The sequence below is a fragment of the Myxocyprinus asiaticus genome, chromosome 49 (assembly GCF_019703515.2).
Source record: "Myxocyprinus asiaticus isolate MX2 ecotype Aquarium Trade chromosome 49, UBuf_Myxa_2, whole genome shotgun sequence".
Lineage (NCBI taxonomy): Eukaryota > Metazoa > Chordata > Actinopteri > Cypriniformes > Catostomidae > Myxocyprinus > Myxocyprinus asiaticus.
The window spans coordinates 22974475-22990238 of NC_059392.1; the positions used below are offsets into that span (position 1 = coordinate 22974475).

At 36.9% G+C, this 15764-nt stretch overlaps 1 protein-coding gene across 1 annotated transcript in view; it reads left to right on the plus strand.

Annotated features, from left to right (window-relative positions):
• Positions 1-15764, plus strand: part of LOC127438444 (metabotropic glutamate receptor 7-like) — a 647223-nt gene that overhangs the window by 392407 nt on the left and 239052 nt on the right. The gene's annotated exons all lie outside the window — the stretch shown is intronic.

A 15764-nucleotide genomic window follows, 5' to 3' on the forward strand; every position in this document is an offset into this window, starting at 1 on the left:
ATAACGCAGCTAGAGATGAAAACCGTTTCTGACGAGCTTGCTAGCTAGTTTCACTTACCGTCAAACTTTGTGAGGTACCAATGGTGTACACTGATGGGACAGCCGTATCTGTTAAGGACAGATATTTCACAAACCCCATTTCATGTTCTGTCCAATTTTTGAAGCATTCTTGTGTGAAATGCCTCGAACACAACTGCGACCTTTCTGATATCCCTCCTTCTTCGAAATGCAAAAAAATCAAGCCATCAGGCCTGCAACCAGGGTATTCGGGGGATTGGGAAAGGGGATTTGGGAGAGCCGCAACCTAAATCGCACCTCCTCGCCATCTCTGTTTGTTTTGCATCTTTTTTACTCGCTGTCAAAGCTCAAAGCAGACTGGCGGTTGGAGGGGATTGGTTAAAGGATGTTCTGCCCAAGCTGTCAAACTGATGTCATCAGAGAAGGAATGTCATTCCAGGGGCGAAGCTAATTTTCAGATTTTGATGAAGATTACGAAGACAAACAATTTTTTTCTGTGGATTAACTTGCACCGAGGAATTGTTCACCACAAGACTTGTAATGTGCGCTTACAAAGTAAATAGGGTCAATTTTGATTACGTGCGGACTTTAATGGAACATAATCATGCTGTTATTAGTATTCGATGAAAGTCATCACAGTGGATAAAACATTCTTAGTACAACATAATTTGTACATCTTTAAAACTTGATTTCTCTTTCATTATTTTTTTCTGAGTGTGAAAACTGATAAAGTTGGAAAATTACGCTAATCTTTAAATAATGTTCTACTCAACTTAGTCAAGACATTTTTTTTTTTTTTTTTTTTGTATAGCACTTTTCACAACACACATCGTTTCAAAGCAGCTTTTCAGAAAATCATGCTATAAAAGAAAATGAAGCTGTTATGTCTGTGACTCATCATTTTGCAGTTTCAATGAATAACGTGATTGTGGATTATGCCTTAATTAAAAAAAGACAAAAACAAATAATAATTTGTCTTTAGGCCCCCAGTGAGCAAGCCAAAGACGACTGTAGAAAGGAACACAAAACTCCATAAGATGTTGCGGAGTGACGAGACCATAAGTCGCAGTTGCCAGTGAAGTATCCCATGTCTCAGGGTTGGAGTTGGCAGCAGCTCATCCTCTGCACAGTCCATCGTAGTTGACTGAAGTGATGTCTAACTGGCACAGACTGCAGTTAGTAGTCATCGCACAGCAACATATAGCATTGGTAAGTCGGACATCAGCCTGGACCAGAGCTGGATCTGGTAGGCTTTGGTTTTAAACCTCAGGAAATGTATACCAAGGATGAGACAGGAAAACAAATAGAATAATATTAGCGTAGATGCCATTCAATTTAAAGCAGAGTTATAGGAAATGAGAGAGTGTGTCTGAGTCCCGAACACTACTTAGTTTACATACATACTTTAGGAGCCAAATAGGAAAAGGGTCTACCTCATTTTGGGGATTTTGATATTCTAGGTATTATTAACAGGTTTTTGATTATTTGATTGACATCTGAGGAAGATCATTTTTGGACTCCTGCCGTCTAAAAATGTAACAGCTATCTAGAGACTCAGCTATGCTGGTTGAACATATTTCACCGTTCAGTGCATTCACACAATTACCACATAACTCAATTAAAATGGAGGAGAAAAAGAAAAGGCAAGAAAACAGGGAGAGTTTTAGGGAATGAAAGGAGATAGGAAAAACACATATTTATCACTCTCTGCATTACACACTTTTTTACAAATTGTCCTATCCATTTCAGTTTGGAAAAGATAAGCAAATAATAAAGACAGAGGGAGAACAGAGAGACACATCAACAGCTGCCTAGATTAAAAGTGAAGATTTCACCAGTAATATAGATTAATATAGGCAGTTGTACTCTGATGCATTTCAACACAATCAGATGCTGCTAAACAAGTAAATATGTAAGTAATTCATTTTCTGCCAGTTATTCTAATTATACCAATATTTGCATTATAAGACAAAGTGTTACTGTTCATCTGGGTGGTTCCCAGATAGCACACAAGCATTTTCAAGATGTCTGTTTAAGAGCGTTTCATCTGGAAAGCATCACATTCTCATTAACATCTGATAAATATCTTAAAAAGATACATTCTAAACCATCTCAAAGATCTCAAAGATATCTGTTGATGTGCTTTTGACATCTGAGAGGAAACACCTTATAGACATTTTGCAGATGAGCAGACAATCTCAAAAACATGTCTTCCAGATGTAAACACACATCAAATAGACGTCTGTCTATAGGGTGGTGTCTTATGATGTTGGTATGTCATCTCACCTCAGTCACCTCAGTCACCTCAGAGCTGGTTGGTTTGTGTCCATGGCTTACAACTCTTTTATGGAGGATTTTATGAAAAGTATTTTTTATTTTTATTTTTGTGGGAAAAACACTACTAAGTGGGCGGGAACTGTTGCATACTGTATATAGTTCACCCAAAAATGTAAATGCTGTGATCATTTTCTCTGTGAACCTGCATAACTTTCTTTCGTGGAACACCAAAGGAAAACTGTAAAAAAAAAAAAAAATCTTGGCCCTGCTTTTTGACATGAGATGTGTTTTTACATACAGTGGTGGACTGACGTTTAAATGTAACTATTCCTTTAACAATGGAAATCAAACTGTTGTTGTATGTTTTACTGTATATTTACCATATGTGAAGAGTAGGCCTACATATAAGTAATATTAGAAGGACTTACAATCATGTGTTCGAGTAATATTGTGTCAGAGCTCTTGGGGGGTCCCCATAAAACCGAAAAAACAACGTATTTGTATTTATAATGTATGCATTTTACATGTTCATATAGCAAATTATAGAAATTATATTACTGGTGATACTCTTACAATTCTTCATACCACTTATTTAACTAAAATAATACTGAATTGTCATTTTAAATGAAAAAATGAAGAAGTGGCATCATCTGAGTTTTCAGAAGAGCCAACGTCTTTTTTTTTTTCATGCTTAACGAGATTCATCGAGCACAAAATATCCACCCTGGTGCATAAAACACACAAATCAGTTTTTATTTAATTTTTCTACTACTTATTTTGTTGACTCTTGAATGCTGGAAGACATAACTTTAATAACAGAGAAGTTTGAAATGTTCCACCCTGTCACATTCTACCCCATCAATTTAGTGTGAGATGTCACAATGCAAGTTATTAACGCATAAGGATATACTTTGTCCAATAAAATGATTAAAATCATACAGAAATATACTTTCAAAATCAAATTTTAAAATGTAAAATGAACCAATTTCATAGAATGACTCTGCTATCCATAACTTATTTATGATTATGAGGTGAAGAGTCTAATAAGACTGTGAAGAACAAAAGAAAAAGAAACAAGTGGGTGAGAAAAAAAAAAAAAACAGACTTCCTCCTAATTTCTTGCTAGACTGTCAGTTCCACGCTAGCAAGACAAACAGAGACTCCCAGAATATCATGTACACAGAACATGGTTTGCTCTGGAAGAGATTGTTGTGTTTGGTGACTAATTCATGACTGTATTGGCTACAGCATTTCTGTATAATTTCATTATCCCATCTCTGTTTCTCTGGACAAGGATAGAGCACATGCATTCTAATGCAGAAATTTTAAGAACCAGACAAACCGTTGAGTTATCCAACCCAATAACTGAACTGCAGCAAGAGCTGCGGCAAGACAGAGACAAATCCATCCATAAATTCAACAACACTCAGTATTATGACAAAAGTCAATATACAAATCAATACTCAGTGTGCTGTTGGTTTTTATATTTTACCTGGGCAAAATTGTATGATGGTATGCTTGGCAGGGCACTCTATCTACAGAATCAAAGCTATATTTATCACTAAATGTCAATTTTTACCCACAACTTTTGCATTAGAACTGCAGTAATTTTTTATTTATTTATTTTTTAATACCACACATCAAATATTACTACTGCCTGATGGATATGACTTAAATAGGTGTCCTGAGAAATTAAACTTTTCTCTGTGATAGCCTTAGGCTCTGTAAACAGCAAAAAAACAAAACAAAAAAAATGACCGCAGCCCATGCGTGTTTGACAATCAGGACTTTTTGAGGCTTGAATTTGGGGTTGGCTACCTGTTTGTTTGGTTGTGTTTTTGTTTTTTGTTTGTTTGTTAGAGAGGTAGTAGTTTGTACATGAGTACTTTTGAATTGCCGTCAAAGGAGAAAGATGCTTTTTGCTTCCAGATGGTGTTGCAATGGCATCTACCATTAAAAGAATGTTCTGGGTTCAATACAAATGAAGCTCAATCGAAAGCATTTGTGGCATAATGTTGATTACCACAAAAAAATTACTTTGACTCATTCCTCCTTTTCTTAAATAAAAGCAAAAATCGAGGTTCCAGTGAGGCACTTACTGTACAATGGAAGTGAATTGGGGCCATTTTTTTTTTTTATGTTAAAATACTCACTGTTTCATAAAATAAACTCACTTACAAACCTTTTCTGTGTAAAGTTATAGCCAATTTTACAACGTTACCATGACGATATAATGTCAACAAGCCCTAAAACCCTAAAACGATTGTAAAAATTATGATTTAAACAACATTACAGTTCAAATAATACACAAGTTTTAACAGAAGAATTAATGCGTGCTTTTATAAAATTATAAGCTTCACATTTCTCTGTTTAAACCCTCCAAAACTGGCCACATTCACTTTCATTGTGTGCCTCACTGTAACCTCAATGTTTGCTTTTTTTTTTTAAAGAAAAGAAGGAATGAGTCAAAATAAATTTTTGTGGTAATCAACATTATGCCACAAATGCTGTCAATAGAGAATCACGTGATGCCATGCGAGGTTCAGATGTGTGAACGGCAAACTTTGCGCACTTTGCTAGTTTTAACACTATTAATGTCATAAACCGGTGAGTTTTGATACACTCTGTTCCATAACTGTTATAGGAGGACAATATTTCAAAGAATACAAAATCCTCGGGATCTGGAGACATTAAAAGACACTTACGTGCTCAAGCTGACACCCCCGCGGAGGACTCAAGCCCGGGAGTAGATTTGGTCGGAGAGTTTTGGGAAATTCGGCGAGAAATGTTGAACATGCCGGCAATGCTGACGAAGGTCATTGCTGACTTGGAGGATCTCGTTGTGATACGTTGATCGATCACTGCCATGGAGACAAAATTCACTGAGGTGGTTACAAGAGTGGGGGATGTCGAGAAACGGATCGATTATCTGGAGTTATCAGTGAGGGAATTATCTGCTAATCCGTTAGCGGCCAAGGTGGATTTGCAGCGTCTCTGGGAGAAGTTGGAGGACATGGGGAACCGTAGCCAGTGGAATAACATCCGTTTCGTCAGAATTCCTGAGGGCGAAGAAGGACAGGATATGGTGAAATTCCTAGATGGGCTCCTTCTGAATCTGCTCGAGATAGCAGGCCATAAGCTGGAAATCGAGCGAGCTCACAGGGTTCTGGCTCTGTGATCCATTGAGGGAGACAGGCCCTGATCAATTCTGGCCAAATTTCTAAGATCATCCGATAAAGATCTTGTGTTACGCGAGGCGAGGAATAAAGGAGAACAGATGATAAGGATGGCCGTAAAACATTCACATGTCCCCAGCAAGCGATATCCTTCATAAAGTCAATGGAGTGAGTACGTTTTTTTGTGGTACTCACATTGCAGCCAAGTGGACCGACTCACTGAACATTCACATGACTGTTCGAGGAAACTGAGCGTGTTTTTTGTTTCTTTTTGTGCTGGTTCCGCCTAGCGGCTGGAGTTTGTTTTGTGGAGTAACACTCCTTCGGGACAGTTTTGTAGGTGAATCTGCACATTCTTTGTGCTTATGCCTCCTATTGGTTGGAGTTTGTTTTGTGGAGTATTTCTTGCAAGTTATTGGAGTGATTAGATCATTCATTGCACCCATGTAGCAGCCTAATGGGCGAGCTCACTGAACATTCGTTTGACTGTCCAAGGAAACTGAGCACCTTTTTTTTGTGTGTGCTGGTTCCGCCTAGCGACTGGAGTTTGTTTTGTGGAGGAACAAACCTTCGGGACAGTTATGTAGATTAATCTTATTTGTGTTTATTTTCTGTTGTGTAATTCTGTCTCACAAAATTTGTATAGAAACACCGGACTTGAGCAATCCGACGGCAAAGTTGTCATGGGGGCTCTCGTAGGCGTACATGGACTTTTTGAGTTTAGAGGGATGGACGCCAGTTGGCACTGTCGTGCGCAGGGTTAATGGCGCACATTTTTCTTTTTTCTGTTTGTTTGGTTCTGGGGGAAGTTTGGGGTTTGATTGTTGCAATAATGTTGGAATGTGGTCTTTATAACTGTATTTTTGACACACAATCTATTTTTTCTAATATGTCAAAATGTCAAATATTAATATGAGTGGAGTGTCTCTCTCTCCACATGGAATGTGAATGGGTTGGGGCACCCCATAAAAAGAAAAAAACAATTTGGTGATTGTCTCGAGCGTGAATGTTGCTGAATTCAATGCCAAGGTTAGTTGGCTAGCTGGACTGTGTCCAAGCACAGAGTACAAGAGATCATAATGAACTGTTGTATTGCTCTGTCTACTACTGCTTTTGCTTAGGTCCTTCTTCTGGTCTGGTAAATTTGTTTATTATATGGTCAATCGTCCGATTGGCCAGCGTTCATAATTTCTTGCCATATCTCCTTTGTGAGCTCTCTAATTTTTTATTGGATTTCCAAATGTTTTGAAGTCAAGTAAGATTTCTTTACAATAACTTACTATCATAAAAATTTCTATATATAAATACAACTTACTATATGTGGTAATATGACTTTATTATTGGTATTATATTATATTTTGGATGTTAGATTAAAAAAACAAAACTAATTCATGGTTTGAATATACAAAAAAAAATATGGATGTTTTTGGAGCTAGATTTCTTTATGGTTATGACCCATCTATCCCATTGCGTTTATCATCACTAGTACCACCACTTATATATTTGAAGCTTCCAGCATCAGGCAGTGCTCTGATTATCAACATTATTTATAAGAGGGTTTTACCAATATTGAGTTTAATTTGGAATTTTATATGATCTAAAATGTTGCCCAATGTTTATGGAAAATCAGATAATGTGTACATTTTCTGGAAAAGACTCATATCACGATCCACTGGAACAGCTGCTAATAAAGTATCTATGTATGTATATCTATGACTGTAACCCATGTCTCAGAGTTCAACATAATTACTTCCTCGTTTGCATAGGACCAGAACTCGCGTCTTGGAGTGAACACTATTACTTCCTGGTTTTCATGCTACCAGAATCCGTGTCTCTGAGTAAACATGATTACTTCCTGGTTTCCATGGGACTACAATCCGTGTCTCTGAGTAAACATGATTACTTTCTGGTTTCCATTGGACCAGAACCCGTGTCTCTGAGAGAACACGATTACTATCTGGTTTCCATGAGACCAAAACCAGTATCTTGGAGTTAAATAAGATTTATTCCTTGTTTCTATGGGATCAGAACCTAAGTCTCGTAGTGAACATGATTACTTCCTGTTTTTCACGGGACCAGAAGCCGTGACTCTGAGATTGCTCATGCAACACTATAAGTAGTGATAAAATGGAAATGTGAACACATTTGAAGTGATGCAAAAATTTCTGATGGGGTATGCCGCTTGTCAGTAATTCGGGTAGAAAGGGATCAGTTTCAGGGTACACATATAGAAGAAGTACATCCGGTGTGATCATGTTGACTTGTGTCCAATCCCTTGCCGGCATACCATTTTAGATACTCCCTGTTGTGACATAATGACTTGCTAACCAAAACAACTGATAGCCTACATGACACCTAGAGACGCTAGCTCCAATCCATCATGCACAACAAACATCCACTGGCAATGAACAATTGTATGCATTTCAAAAGCCTTTCTCTTACCTTTAAAACTAGGGTGACCAAATGACCATGACAAAAAAACAGGATGCAACAGGACATCATCCCCCTACTTTTCTTATGGACAGACAGACAGCAGATGGGAGGGGGCAATGAGGGGAAAATTTAGCACTGGCTAGGAGCTGCATAGAAAGTACCACTGATTCTGACTGTGGAAATGAACAACTATCTCGTTAATCCTTGTTATTTCTCATGACAGAAAATGCACGAAGCACAGCAATGTCAGTTTCATAAAACATTTAATTTAGTCACCCTATTTAAAACCCAGACGACAACAACAACAGTCTCGACTTTTGTTTGAGAGCAAAGTAAGTGCAACCTAAAGACTTGTCAAAAGCCTCACACTTTTCCACTTATTAAAGGACCTGATGGGTTTGCCCAGGAAGATAATTGCTTCATTTTCTGAAAAAGTTTCTCTTTAATGCAGAAACTAATCGTTTCTTCACAATTAATCTGTCACCCTGCAAACATAATCGCACAAGTCATGACAATATTGAATTCTGAAACAGTTGTCAGCAGAGTCCAGATAGATTGCCTCTGTCAGTGGAGAACAAGTCTCTCAATACTTCCGTTTCAATTAAAATCCCATTCAGGATGATGTTCTGCCTCTCAGTGATGGAAAGTGTCCTCTGGCCAACCTCTGAAATGGATAAAATGTCAATTAAGACCTATTGTAAAGGACACCCTATTAATTCCCATTCAAATGACTTCAATTGTGCCAAGCACTATATAAGAGGTAACTCACACCTCTGAGTATTAGACTGAAAGAGAGAAATGTTACAGTGAAAGAGTACAAATTCTTTGTGCTTTTAAATCAAAGGAGGAAGCGCTCGTTAATTACTTATCAATTAACCTTTTTCAATTTAAGCCTTTGTGAATCCACTGACCATATTTTTGGTAAGTGATTCATTTTTGTTTGCTTGTTTTTTTTATTAATTTTTATGTAATTCTCCACGCACATTTAAAATAGTCATCGACATGTTGATTAACGTTTTATGAGCATTAGTTAGTTTACTCTGAAAGTGGTATTCCAACTAGATTTTGAGTCAGTAATGACTTATATTTAAGTCTGATTCATATGGACTGTTTTTATGGTTCTTTTTTTAAAATCATTTTTTGAGTTTGACCCAGTCCTTATCCACTTTAATAGTATGGAAGACAGCAACTTAGACATTGTGCTCCTCTTTCGGTATTCTACGGAAGAAAGAAAGTCATATGGGTTTGAAATGACAAGGCGAGTAAATTGACATAATTTTCATATTTGGGTGAACTATCCCTTTAAGATTCAATACTTTATTACAATAATAATCTGTTTGGAATTTCTTTCTGTGTGCCCAAAGGATATCAGCAGCAAGGAACATCAACTAAATTCAAGGGTTGTGATACATAAAACATGGCGACACATTTAATTAATTAAAAACACATTGTGCACACATCTATGTGAAGAAACAACAGTGTGCTTACTGAGGACATTCAAACAAACAACAAGAGAACCCATTCAGGCAGAGGTTGTTGTCGATGTGCTATTTTATCTCTTTTATAAGCAAGTACTAAGTTGAAATACTAGAATTTCCTGTGGTTACATTTGACATCTGCTTAACATGCAACAACAGACACTGTTAGAATATACTTTATACAATGAGATGCGTACTGTGCATATAACATATGCACATTTTAATATACAGTATATTTAATACAATATGTACATTACAATATACTAGACTTGGGATCGATGCCTTTTTCACGCATCGATAATCTGAAGATTTTTCCGATGATTAACGATATCAGATTTTGTCTTTACAAACATATTTCTCAACACAACTTTGGTAGTGTGAGAAGTAGGGTAAATTAAATGGGGTCGCAGACAGGATGCGTCTGGCGGATGACATGGTGCATTCTAAAATTTGCAACAATTGCTTTCTACAAAGGTATGCACACACCGCCAATGCTCAGCATCAGAATCCTGCACTGCCACGGAGCGCAACTTGCAGAGTTTTCCATTATATTCGACCCAAATCATCATGCTCTAGCCATCACTGGATAATATATATTGTTTATATGTATCTTTCATACATATAGCCTCATACAATGTCAGTTACAAGTATGTTTTGTTGTGGTATGACACCTTGAATGAATGACCTGTTCAAGGATACATAACAGAAAAATTGCATAGTAAACGTCGCCATTTCTAATCATTCAGTTTGCCCAGTTCCATCAGTTTCATACACTAACCTGCAAACTCATCAACATCACTTTGTTCATTCTTGAAGAAGTACAAAAACCTTGTGGCACATCAGCTCATCCTGTGTGTGATACCTGTGTCCTGTCCTACACGCGACAGGCTTCAGTAAATGTTATATCACCCTCTTGTGGTCTCCCAATGCTATTACACCACACTATTAAACAGAAGGCTGACTGAGTGAACTGGAAAGCACGCAAATTAGGCTTCTAATTTAAATGTTGGCTAATTTTAACCTTATAAAGCCATTTGCATCAAATATGATACATAATGTTGACGAGCTAAACAACCTATGGCCGTGGTTCCCAACCCTGTTCCTGGAGGCCCCCCAACACTGTTGTATATCTCCCTTATCTAACACACAATTAAGGTTGTTGAGTCTCTACTAATTAGTTGAATCAGGTGTGTTTGATTAGGGAGATTTCCAAAATGTGTAGTGATGTGGGGGGCTCCAGGAACAGGGTTGGGAAGCACTGACCTATTGTATGTACGTTTCAATTGTTTATGGCACCATCTAATGGTTATTTGTGAAAAAAAGTGTTTTCATTGTTTATATCGATCTATTGAAAATGGTGGCGGACTTGCGTGGAATGGACTCTTATGTTAGGATAAATGACAGCTTATTTTTATAAAGTAGAAGTGACAGTAATGATTATATTGTTACTGATATTTTTTAAATGAGTATTTGCTGAATATAAGCAATTTATTAATTAAAATGTATTGAAAACCCCCCTTAGAAATCCATGTATCCCCCCTTAGAAATCCATGTATCCATGATACACTTGCTTACAAAAAATCAAAACTAGCCGCAAACTTGCCACAAATTTGCAGCTCATTATTTTCACATGCAAATGAGCTTGTGATTCACCGCAGATGTTTGCCAGAAGTTTGTAGCTCTGCACTGGTAGTGGTGAACCTCCGGCAGAGCTTTAGCAACAATGGACAATTTGTATATCTCCCTTTTCTGACACACCCAATTCCACTCTGCACTAACGAGCTGATGAGTTGAATCAGGAGTGTTTGATTAGGGAGATATCCAAAATGTGTAATGTTGGGGGTGTGGCGGCTCCAGGAACAGGGTTAGGAACCACTGGTCTAATGGTACTAAAAACAGTTTAATGTCAAAATATTAGAATTTTTTCATATGTCAGGCTTTACAGCTTTAATATATCGATGCCTTAAAAATGTATTGATAAAATAATGTGCCGATCAATAATCAATATATCAATATTTTATGACATCCCTACAATATACACTACCAAAGGACACTCATTTTTGTTTTTGAAAGAAATTGAAGCTTCTGTTCATAAATGACGATTGATCAAAAATACTACCAAAAGATTAGTAATATTGTAAGTTATAATTACAGTTTGAAATAAGCGTTTATATATTTTTAGATCAAAATTTTGCCCATGATAAGAATATACTATGTCACCTAATCCTAATAAGTAATTGTAATGCGCTAATTTGGTCCAGAAGAAAAATTTTATTTTATTATTGTCACTTTACATTTCAAGTCAAATTTTGGTTTTAAAAATGAATTAAAAAAATAGAAAAGAAAGAGACACATTATTCCTGAAACTCATCAGTCTATTGTTCTTTTGAAAGATTAAGGCTTTCCCCTGTAATTAATCAAACTGGATCAAACCAGGAAAGAGAGGGAAGTGGATGGCCCAGCTGCACAACAACACGAGGACAAGTAGGCTACACCAGAGTCTCTAGTTTGAGAAACAGTTCCGAAACTGGCAGCTTTGGTGAACAGTACATGCCAAACACTTATTAAAAAGAGGATTCTTGGATGAACAGAACGTTTAAAGAATAAAGCATTTATTTAAATAGAAATATTCACTTGTAACATTATACAGGTCTTTACTATAATTCTTGATCAATTGAATGCATCCAAGTTCATCAGAAGCTTCGTTTCTTTCAAAAACAAAAGTGTCTTGGTGTTCTAAAACTTTTGAAAGGCAGTGTTCACATGTAAACATACAATATACACATTACAATACACAGTATATGCATTACAATATGTACAATGCAATATATGCATTACAATATACAGTATATACATTACAATTTACTATATAGGCTTATTTGGGTATATTGGTCCAACTCAATGACAAAACATATGCTTATTAGTTTCAGTCTGGATTGCTTGCTTTTGGAATAAATAATGACATGATTGGAAGCATCTTGGCCCAATACACCAAAGCTGTAGTGCTCGGCAAGGAAAGGAAGATAGCAGCCAATCAGTTTTTCAGCACACCTGATATTGTACTGTAGCTGATTTTTTTTTTTTTTTTTTTTTTTGTGCATTAACAGGGCCAGAGTAGAGTTTATGAAGTTTGTTAGACTGAATTATTGATGATTGCATCAAAAATAGGATTAAAAAGAGCTTATTTGATAACTAATTTTTCTGTCTGTGTTATCCAGACTGGAAAACGAACCTTTTTTTTTTTTTCTTCAGAAAAATCTCCTGCTTACACACACAGACACACACAAAGTGTTTACACAAAGCTATGTTACATGTCAAGTGTGTTAACCAAGAGTATTAACCTAATGTGGTGAATCTCAGTAATGTGTATCATCGTTGTTTTATGTGAAATAATGAAAACATCCATCATCACTAAACTACTGCAGCAGGCGATATTTTGTTGATTTACTACATCAATATAGACCCCCTTTTTTTCAAATGCAGCATTTCTCTGTTAAACATGTTTAAATACTGCCATCTATTGGAGACTTAATAAAAGAGCAGCAAGAAACGTGTAAACCAACAGTATATCATGCCTAAGTTTGGAAAGAAACATTTGCTTACTACTCATGGACTTAACATTAAATTGATTTACTGCTGATTTGAAATATGTTCTTTGATCATAATCTTGACGAATCATTTCAGGGATTTCTCTCTTGTGGGTCACCATTCAAGTAGATAGGAGCTGCTCCTGTATGCCACTTGTTTACATAGAAAAATAGCTGCCCGAGAGCATTCCAAAGATGGCCGCCAGTGGACTGACTTGCTAGAAAGACTTTGTCGTAATTCAATTGTTGATTTCAGAAATGACCTCCGCCAGTGTCTTTAGGCCAGCTTCGGCATCATCAGCCTGGAGCCACCCATCAGATATTTCACCCCGTTAATCCCAAAACATCTCCTGGTGGTGGGGCAGAGCTCAGGGATGTCTCCCTGCCACCCATCGCAGCTGGACACTGGACCCTTTCCATTTCCTCTCATTCTTGCCTTCCCATCAAGACCCATCAACCATACAGGTCATAACATGCAGACAAGGTTCAATCAACCGCCCCCCCATGAGAAATCCTACCCTGTGTCCCAAGGCCTCTGCCATGCTAACATCTGCTGCATATACTGTACCATACCCACCATGCCGCATATAGCCTCCTATGCAACCATATGCACCAACCCATTGGCTAAGGCTGTGCTAGCCCCACTGGCTGTGCTACTATGTGCTCAGTGACCATGGTTCCGTATGGAACTACTTCACTACATGCGTCAACCTCTCCAGTATCCTAAGCTAGCATACTAGACAGACACAAGCCATAGTATTCCTTCCCTCAATGTAACTGTACCACACATTATCTCAAATCTCACACATTTTCCCTATCACTACTTTCTCCCTACTGCCTTTCTCACTTCTGCACACCCCACTTTTTGTACTTCCTTCTTAACTATAGCCAGAAGCTCACTTTCTCAGTTTCCTCTGCCATTTCCATAAGAATTCTTCAATGCCGATCCGGAGATACCAACATCTTTCAATTGGTGCTGCATTGATGTTCCCATAAATCCTCGACACCCAACCTCCACAGGGCAACTAGTAAGAAATTAATTATAGATATCTGTAATTGCGTTTTGTACAGGAGTGAATTCAGTTACAGATACCAATAATTGTTTTATACTAGTTGAATGCAATGACGTCATTTTTGATATCAAGAATGGGTATTGATGACATCATTCAAATTCAATGGAAATTCCATTGTAGATATCTATAATTCATATCCTGCACATTATTAAATTTGATACGAGTTTTAAGACACCATGTCAAGTTAAAAAGAACGTCAAATTAAAAAAACGTGTCTCAAGACACCTGCTTTGTTTAATTTGTTTTGTCTGAAACCTTCTTTTTTAGTTTCCTAACATCATTTTCACAGTTATGGAGAGCATTTTTGAAAGCCTTTGTTTTTGTTGGAGGAAAATGCCATTCTAGTGTGATTGAGAGGCAAATGAAAATCTAGAGTATAATGTGGTAAAAGGCCCAAAATGATACATAGCAACACAAACTACCATAGCACTTTCCTAAACACCTGTTTGTCACTATGTAGTGCATATTTTTCCTGATCCATGAGGTCATCGCATGTAATGTCTAAAATGTTGATTTTGAGGTAAATGTAATCTATCATTTTTAAATGTTGCAAATTTATTTAGCAAACTATCACAATTAGTTTGAGACAAAATGCATATTTTTCATTTTCAGTTTTATTTAAAGGAACAGTTCACCCAAAAATGAAAATTCAGTCATTGTTTACTCAATGGCAGGTTATAGTGACAACCTCTTCATCTTCAAAAGAACAAAGAATTGCATTTCTACGCCTAGCCTTATTTTTTTGAAAGTTTTTGGACTGGTGCAAGTTCACAGTAGACGGAGTTACCCGCACGATGCCGGAAATAGAAAACAAGCAATCTATAGAATGTGACATCGCTCGTCACTGCTGGTTAGGACAAAAACTCTGATCACTATAGAAAGCATACATTTTATCACGTGTCATTTGCCGTCAGGTTAGGACACGATGTGACTGTGGCTGCTTGTAGCCTCCTCTATGTTTCTGTTTGATTTCCAAGTACTATTTTCCATTCCAAAAAATAAGGCTGGGCATAGAAATGCATCACTTCTTCAACTACAAACTCTTCAGACATGTTTAGTAAGTTCTGTTCTCTGTTTTGTGTGCAGCTGTGTTGTGATCTTTTGTCGCTATTGCTGTAGAGGACCTGTTTTTAGATAAACAAAATGAGTATTTGCTTGAACGGCCCAGTAGCGAGGGGGCTGCGTGAACTGTTGCTCTCGTGTCTTATCATGAATGCACACAGATCAACGGTTAGTGAATATTTTCATGAAATAATACATTAGATTTCAGTTTGTTTCTCACCAAATCTTATCGTATGCTTTCATAACAATCACGAGTCTCATGGAATAATTTATTAGACTTCTGAATTAAACTTTTGAAGCTTGAAGAGGTGGTCACCATAAACTGCCATTGTATGACATCACTGAGCACAATTTTTTTTTTTTTACAATTTCTCCTTTACTGTTTAGAAAAAGAAAGTCAAAAAACAACACAGGAGTGAGTAAACAGTGACTACATTGACATTTTTGGATGAACTAATCCTTTAAGGTTATTAAATTGTGGCCAACACTTAAAAAAAATAAAGTACAGCAGAAAAGATTAAGTACTCTCTCATTTAATAAGTACGTTTAAGTGTGAACTTGAAAATATTAAATTCTACATTTGAAAACATTAAATTCAAGCATGTAAAAATGTATGCTCTAGCTTATAAATATTATGATTGATTGTTAACTTTAAATGCC